We start from the raw sequence: 8,979 nt of genomic DNA, 5'->3' as shown, positions 1-8,979 counted from the left end.
TTGGCTAGTTTTTTAGACTTCTTTTATGATTAACAATTAGTCTATATTAACAATGATCGATTCAAAGGATGAACCGGTGGATCGTGGATCTTGAGGTAGGCGTGTCATGTCATCAAAAGAGGTGGGAATACTTTAACTTCTTTGTGATCATTCTTGTTTTCTTTCACAAAAGTTTATGTTTAACAAATTCATGCATTTTCTGATTGTGTATTCCTTGCATTGTTTAGTTTAAAATTCTGAAAGTTCTGTTATCCTTTTTAATCTTTCCATTGTTTGGAAAGGAATGATAATGCTTTGTTTGTATTTATGAATTGTTTGGGAAGTAATAATTTCTATTTATATGTTTGGAAATGAGAATTTCCATCTGTGGTATATAGGATACTGCTCCTTCTTTTATATCTACATGAATTCAGCTTTTATGCACATGGCTAGGGTGATACACCGCAATATTATTATTGAGTGTGGTTAGCACAAATATTATACATTGTTTGATGAAGGAGTTAGTTCCATATGCATGATTGTTTATTTCTGTGAATTGATTGTCATTTAATATTTAGGAAAAACATGTATTGTTTTCTAGATCATTCCGGTGATTACTTGAAAGTTAAATGTTATTTCCATTGGGCACTCCTTTTAGGGATGATGTGCTCACCCATTCCCACTTTCAGTTTCGGAGACAAATCAGAGTTGCGCAGCGAAAGCTTCAATGGTTGATTTCGTTAGTTGGTTAACTTCTATTATGTTTATTATATTGCATATTGTATTTGAAAACCAAATGACTATTGTATATGTATCATTTGAGAAGAGTTCTTGTATATATATTTCTGAGCGGGGCTAGGTTTGGATTAAGTTATGTCACAGATTTCTTATTTGAATGTTCAAGTAAATGATTTGGATTCTTAGTGCCTCTTAATTTAGTTAATCTCTTGGATTAGACAACTGCTAGCTTAGGGAGGCGCTACAAGAGAACTCAAGCAACCGGGAAACACACACCTATTTACATATACTAATTTCTCTACAAATAAACACACACCTATTTACATATACCCTCCACTACATAAAAAATGACATCATTTGATTTAATTGAAGATTTGACAATCACCATAACATGGTACGCTTAAACCCGAATTAAAAATCAGTCCTCCGTAAGAGTGGATGCCGAAACCTTTTGGACAAAGGTATATAACAAATATATAAAATATTTTGGAAATTCGAATGGAAGAAGTGTTCAAGAAATCCATGCTAGGTACCAAGTCATCGAAAATGCGATACTTGCTCATATAGCTATCCAACGTCGGTTTTGAACGCTAGCCACTTTAACTTTTCCATTGAACAATTTGTAAGTATTTTTGTGGATTATTTTACGTAATCCACGTTGTTTTATTTTCCAATGAAACACCACAAACTAAGTAAGTTTGTGTTTGTGATTTTGTAGCACGAAGTCGTGAAAGTGCGCTACTTGGATTAAAAATGGGAAGCATTCGCATTCGATGCAAGCTATCACTTCATGGTATCCAATTTTCCGGAGTATGGCCCGGACTTGGTGTTGGGTGAATCGGAATCGGCTTCCTCTAAAGACGATTGATGGTTTGAAGTTTTTGTGGGTAGACCTCTATGTAAACCCTCACGAGACTATAACTCGTCCACTAGGGTCATCTAAGGGTTCAAAGACTTGATGCACGTGCTAAGTGCATCCGTGATTCCTGCCAAAAGAGTAGATATGAAATGAATGAAAAAAAAATCTTATGAAAATGTTACAATCGGTTTATAGATGACTACAAAAAATCCGATTATGCTAATCGGATTTAATCTATGCATACGTAAACCGATTTTCAAAGTCCTTTGTTAATTTCGAAAACACTACTCAATATCGGCTCAAAAGTGTGTGAACATAAACCGATTCTACATTGCTTTTCCGAAGAAAAAAAAAATTAAAATTTTTAAGTTGTTTGATTCAAATGAAGATCGATTTCCATTAGTTGATCTCACCTCTAACCTAGTTGATTAACACTAATACGATTGAGTAACGCTTATTAATAAGGGGTAAAATGGGTAGTAAGAGAATAGTTGGATAAGGAATTATGAAAAAATTATTTCTCATGACATTTTTTGTCATCCGGTAACAGGCCCCAAACAAATTGACTACGCCCCAAACTAGCCAGGATATAAATTAGTTTCTCTTAGTTCTTGGTTGTTACCAGGGTTGTCATGAAGCTATGACGTACAATTGTTGCGCTCGTTAGTAGCGTTGCTTCGGGGGTCCAAATGAAATCTAAAGGATGCGATTTCACAGTTCTTTTTTTTTTACTTCTTTAAGCACTTGTTGAATATCACTTTTACGTGCAATTTGAATTCCATAATGAGAAGGGAATTAGGCATATGTTAGATCCCCTAGCCAATGGAACTACTATTTTTGCATAGGAGATTATGAATCCCAACTAAACAAAATAAGACAACATAATTTGTGTAACATAACTTAATACGTCCCGGATTTACTACACATCCAAATAAAACGACTCAAGCATACTGTAAATATAATTTGATCTTTCATAGGGTGAATAATTAGTTGCATGGAATTATCTTGAAATGACTCAAGTATACTGTAAAAATAGTAGTTCCATTTTCTTCTTTATCTGCACTTAAAATGAAAGTTTTCTGTTGGCCCAAAAACGAGGGCCCAGTCTCATTCACAACTAAATTTGGTGGAGCCACGTGATTTCCTATCTCCTTCTCCTTGCCAACGAATTCAATGGCACGTTAGGTTTACATGTTGTGGTTGTGCGTTGTGGTTGGCACCAAACCTTTAAAGTGATTCTGCTGTATCTTTAATGCGTTCGATGAGTACGAGGAAAGTGTCAACTACGTACTACTATATAAGAGCAGAGAGTAAAGAAAGAGAGTGAGAACAAGTACTACAGAGTAAACAAAGAGAGTAGAGAAATATTAGGAAAACAACAACAAAATTATCATGTTTGTTCCTGCAAGTACCAGTATTTTCCTCATTTCCGTTTTCTTGGTACTGTTGACAATGGTGAGAATAAACACTCTCCTCTTTTGCATGCTCTAACATTATTCTCATCATTTTGCTACATTCTATTCTAACAGCTCTTCTATTTTTATGTACATGTAGGCTTCTTCAGAACAAACGGATGATTTTCCACCCGCACCAGTTGAAAGCTGGTTGAATTGTGCTGCTGGTGACTTTGATTCCAAAAAGTCGTCTCAAACAGGTTACGTGCATGGGTATAATCGTTGGAGTATTTGTATTAGCCACATTTTTGGGAATTGTCGTCTTGTTCATCACCATTCGAAGACGTCCAACTACTCTATCTGGTAGCAGCACTCCAAACACTTCTCCACCGTTTCGTCGTCATCCACTTTCGTCCTCATCCTCCAGAGATATAGAAAGATAAAACTGTTGCTTTGCCTTTAGAAAACTAGTGATCTCTGTTGTTGGTATTGACTTGGGAATCTTGTTTGTCTATCTTCCAGAGTTTAGGGCTTCTTTGAACAAAATTTTAAGGTAAGATCAGACAGTTAGCTACCAAATATGGAGACATGTAATCTTAATTGTATTTAACATTAACTAAAGTAAAATATCGGTTTTTGGTGTCATTATCTTATCTATCCTACGCCAACTTACTGCACGTGTTTTAGGTGAATTAGGTCTAAGCCGGCAGCTAGTCGTTCCGAGCAATAATTATCGTTGTTACCTTTTATTATGAGCATCACCAGACGCTACTTGAAAATTAATTAACAGGGTCATCCTTTCTATTTATTTCATCTATAACATCAAAGTCGGTATCATTCTACATTTTAATTTCTCTACTAGTCAACCACATTTTACACAATGGCTCGCAGATTCAACAAACTAAAAATCTTTACCAAGAGAGGAAAAAATTACACTCCCCCAACTAACCATCTTAAAGTTTATAACAACAATATCATAATCCCATTCCCATACAAATGTCCCCCTAATCAAACATATAGCGGCATGAACAAAAAAGTTAGTACACTTCTTCTAAAATTGTACCGTAACGTAAAAGAAGACACTTCTTCTGCTCATAAGAATATATATAAGCTGGACATGGGCTTCCTTTTCGCTTGTACAACAGATGAGGCCGAGCACGTGTCAATTTTCTATGGAGGAATGTATAACGACAACCAGACATTCTTCAATGCACTTTCAATTGCCGCAACAATATTTGTTGGTTCATGCAATGGTTTCATCTGTCTTGGCAAACGCCACCACCAAGGTGTACTGTTGACCCCATCTACATATGCAATCCTGCCACAGGAGAATATGTTAATCTTCCAAAATTAATCATAGCCCGAGGGTTTGGATATGTTCCTTCTACCAATGCCGACAAGGTCGTCAGAATGTTCTACACTGGTTAAAAAGATCAAAATCAATAATTCTTGGATGAAAAATACATCTAGATTTTGATACTGTTTAAATAAACAAAAATGTAAAAATAGCCAGGATGTAAACAGTTTCATCCTACCCATTTTCAAATACTTTTTCTTATTTTTAATTTAAATCAGGATGTATCCAGTTTCATCCTCGCTATTTTTTAAGTTTAAGCCAGGATGAATCCAGTTTCATCCTTGCTAGTTTTCTGGTGTCCATTTCACCCATACTAATTTTTACTTGTCCATTAGAACCATGTTATGAAAACATTTGGACAAATGATTCATTTTCCGAATAATTTCGAAGAACAGCGAAATCATACTGACGAAAGATTTTCACACTATAGAGTGTTACGACCCTAAAACCACAACTTGGAAAGAGATCGTGGCTTATAACCGTCATTTTCCCCTTGACAGTGTGATTTCTCATGCGAACACTTTTGTTTCATTGAAAACTCTAGGAGAAAAGTCAAACAAAGAAAGTTGCAGGAGAAAGATGATAGGCAAGCCTAATGAAGTGAGTTTAGCTTGATCTTTTAAAGCATACTATGGTTATTCATGAAGTGAAGATCAATCAGTTGAATGATTTGTTATCCATTAACACCATTCAACAAAGCAATTACTTGGTTTTATATGTAAGATCTTTCAGACCAGCTTAATGGCAACTTCAAGATGAAACTTAGCTTGTATAAAGATAACTCTCTTTATTGATGTTTAGAAAATCTCTCAAAACTAAACACAAGCTCTAATCTTGCTCATATGATCAACCACAACTTTGATGATTATATATATATATATAACTATGAATTCCTTTTCCTAGTCATATTACATTATTACATGTCATACCTTTTCTTAGAACTAGATGACTTCTAATTCCCTTAGGATTACATCAATTTCCTAATCTTGTCCTAACCAGCTTGTTAGTGACTTCTATGTTGAAGTTTAACCAACATTCTCCTCGTTAAGCTTCAACCTTAACCGTGACATATCTTGTACTCCAATCAATTGCCTTATTTCTTCAAACTTGATCCGAGCTAATGCCTTTGTCAATATATCTGCTTTCTGCTCAGTTCCTGGTATGTGTTCAACGTTGATGATCTCCTTCTTGATACATTCTCGTATGAAATGATACCTTTTGTGAATGTGTTTCGTCTTCCCATGAAACATTGGATTTTTAGTGAGTGCAATTGCATACTTATTATCAATCTTGATGAGAACTTTTTCAGTTTCTCTTCCTTTGATTTCACCCAACAGTTCTTGAATCCATATTGATTGTTTAGCTGCTTCTGTTGCGGCCATGAACTCAGCTTCACAGGATGAGAGGGCTACAGTGTCTTGATTCTGTGAACACCATGTAATAGGTGCTTCACCTAGATAAAATATATGACCAGTTGTACCTTTTCCATCATCTTGGTCAATATTATGACTGCTGTCACTATACCCAACAATTCCTTTTGACCCTCCTCGACCATACTTCAATCCACAACTGATTGTTCCTCTTAGATATCTCAATATCTGCTTTATTACATCACCATGAGACTTGCGTGGACTCTGCATATAACGGCTTGCTACTCCCACAGAGAAAGCCAAGTCTGGTCTTGTGTGTAACAAGTATCTAAGGCATCCAACATTTCTTCTATAACTCGTTGGATCAATCTCTGCTTCTTCTTGTGCCTTTGAAACTTTAAGTCCAAACTCCATTGGCATCTTAGTTGGATTACAAGTTTCAAGTCCTGCTTCTTTCAGAATTCTCCTTGCATAAGCTTCTTGTTTAATCTGAATCCCATCTACTCCTTGATGGACTTCTATGCCAAGGTAATAAGTGAGTTTTCCGAGGTCTGACATCTCAAACTTTGATGACATTTCTCTCTTGAACTCATTGATCACCTTAAGGGAGTTTCCAGTCAAAAATAGATCATCTACATAGACTGCAATCACAAGAAGCGTTCCCTTTTCTTCTCTTCTATATACTGATGTTTCTTTAGAGCACTTAACAAATCTGATTTCTGTTAAGATTTGATCTAACTTTGTATTCCAGGCTCGAGGAGCTTGTCTTAGACCATATAGAGCTTTTGATAACTTATAAACCTTATGCTCTTGTCCTTTTACTTCAAAACCTTCTGGTTGTTCAACATACACATCTTCTCGCAATTCACCATGTAAGAATGCTGTCTTAACGTCTAAGTGGTGAATTTCCCATGAGTTTGATGCTGCTTTTTCTATTAAGAGAAGAATTGTCTCTAGTCTAGCAACTGGTACGAAAACTTCATCAAAGTCTATGCCTGATTCTTGAACGTATCCCTTAGCTACAAGTCTTGCCTTATATTTGTTGACAGTACCATCAGCATTCCGTTTTATTTTGAAAATCCACTTAAGACCAATCACTTTTACCCCACCTGGCTTATCAATTAGAAACCAAGTCTCGTTTCTGTTGATTGAAATAATTTCTTCTCTACATGCTTGTGTCCATTTAGTCGAGACCTTTGCTTCCTGAAATTTCCTTGGTTCATCATTAGCAGAAAGTAGCATAATCTCACATTCTTCTGCAGCTTGAAGAACATAATCCTCCAGGTACTGTGGATTTTGTATCTGTCTTGTTGATTTTCACAGTGGAAAGTGGGTTGAGTTATTTCATCGATCTCTTCTTCTTCTTCTTCTTTTACTTCTTCGTTATTCTCAGTGTTTTCATTATTCTCTTCTTCTTCTTGATTAACATCATTGTTTCCATTGGTATGGATGATTATGGGTCCTTCGCCTTCATCAATTACTTGACCCCATCTCATGTGAAACATTCCTGGATCCCTACTTGGTACATCATTAGTTTCTTTCCAGTTCCAGTTTGCTTTTTCATCGAATACCACATCTCGACTCACTATCACTCTTTTCGTTGTTGGATTGAATAATTTGTAAGCTTTGGATCCAGGCTCAATTCCTAGATTCACAAGAGTCTGAGATCGATCATCCAGTTTCTTAAGAGTTGCTGAATCAACTTTTGCGTATGCTTTGCAACCAAACACTCTTAAATGATCTATGTTTGGTTTTCTCTTTCGCAAACTTTCATATGGAGTCATGTCTTTCAGAGCTTTCGCAGGTATCCGGCTTATTAGGTATGTGGAGTGTCGTACAGCTTCTCCCCATAGATAATTAGGTACCTGCATAGCCTTTAAAGAACTTCTTGTCATCTCCATTAGAGTCTTGTTTCTCCTCTCCACCACTCCGTTTTGTTGTGGTTTATATGGTGATGTGAGTTTCCTTTTGATTCCATTTGACTCACAGAACTTGTTGAACTCTAAGGAAGTGAACTCTCCTCCTCTATCAGTTCTAAGCATTTTGACCTCCTCTTTTAACTCTTTTTCTATCATATTTCTGAAAGCTTTGAATCTGTCAAATGCTTCACTCTTTTCTTTCATAAGAATAAACCACATATATCTTGAGAAGTCATCTATAATAACAAATATGTATTTGTTATTTGCAAGGGTTTGTGGTGTAATAGGACCACATAAATCAGCATGAAGAAGCTCTAATGGCTTTGAGGCTCTGAATGTTGTTGCTTTTGGGAAACCTTGACGAGTTTGTTTCTCAACTAAACATGATTCACAGATTTTTGCTTCATCATTTATCTGTGGTAGTCCTCGAACCATCTTGTTCTGAGACATTTCCTTTAAAGTTCTAAAGCTTATGTGTCCTAACCTTGCGTGCCACTTCCATGTCTGATCTTCCAGTCTTATATTCAGATACAATGGCCTTCCAATCATGAGACTTATCTTGTAGAGTCTATTATGTGAGCGTGAGACTCTAACTAAAAGTCTTCCACTTGGGTCATGAACTGTTAGATAATCTTGTCGCATTCTAACATCACATCCAACTTCTGTAGCTTGTCCTAAACTTAGAATGTTGCTTTATAAGTTTGGGATGAAGTAGATGTTTGTGACAAGCTTCTGTTCTCCGGTCTTGCTCTGAAATAGAATTGATCCTTTCCCTTCAATTTCTACAGAAGATCCATCCCCAAACTTCACTTGTCCTTTGATTTTCTCATTGAGTTCAGAAAAGTAGTGTATCTTGCCAGTCATGTGATTGCTGGATCCATTATCTAAATACCAGATTCCTTCTTCTCCATCCTTTGATTCGTAGTTCTTTGGTATTAGTTTCCCTTCATTTAAGAATACAACTTCGTGCATGAAAAGAGTTGTATCTGCTTCCCTTGTTTCATTCTTGTTTGTTTCTTCCATCTTTTGTATTCTTTCAGGGCATACAAAGGAGAAGTGTCCTGGTTTATCACATCTGTAACAAATAATGTTTGATCTATCCTTCTTTTCTTTTCCTTGGTTTTGATCATTCTGACTTGTTGTTCTATCTTGTGAGTTAAACCTTCCTCCCCTTCCTCGGCCTGTGTTTCCTCTTCCACCTCTTCCACGACCTCTTCCTCTTGTCGCAGAGTTTTGTTGGTAAGAGTTTGTGTACACGAGTTTTCCTTGAGTTTCTCCATTGTTTTCTTCATCAATGATTCTCTCTTCATATGCTTTCAATCTTGCAATTATATCTTCATAGATAGTCTTCTTTAAATCTAAG

The 8,979-nt window shown here is 36.1% G+C and overlaps 1 long non-coding RNA gene across 1 annotated transcript; it reads left to right on the top strand.

Moving 5' to 3' along the window:
* The first annotated feature begins 2,911 nt into the window (after positions 1-2,911).
* Positions 2,912-3,615, top strand: LOC113353416. The gene is made up of 2 exons (XR_003361276.1): positions 2,912-3,031; positions 3,131-3,615. It is a non-coding gene; the product is annotated as an uncharacterized LOC113353416 (long non-coding RNA).
* Positions 3,616-8,979: the final 5,364 nt, after the last annotated feature.

The sequence above is a fragment of the Papaver somniferum genome, chromosome 2, assembly GCF_003573695.1.
Source record: "Papaver somniferum cultivar HN1 chromosome 2, ASM357369v1, whole genome shotgun sequence".
Classification (NCBI taxonomy): domain Eukaryota; kingdom Viridiplantae; phylum Streptophyta; class Magnoliopsida; order Ranunculales; family Papaveraceae; genus Papaver; species Papaver somniferum.
This window is presented reverse-complemented; position numbering and strand designations above follow the sequence as displayed.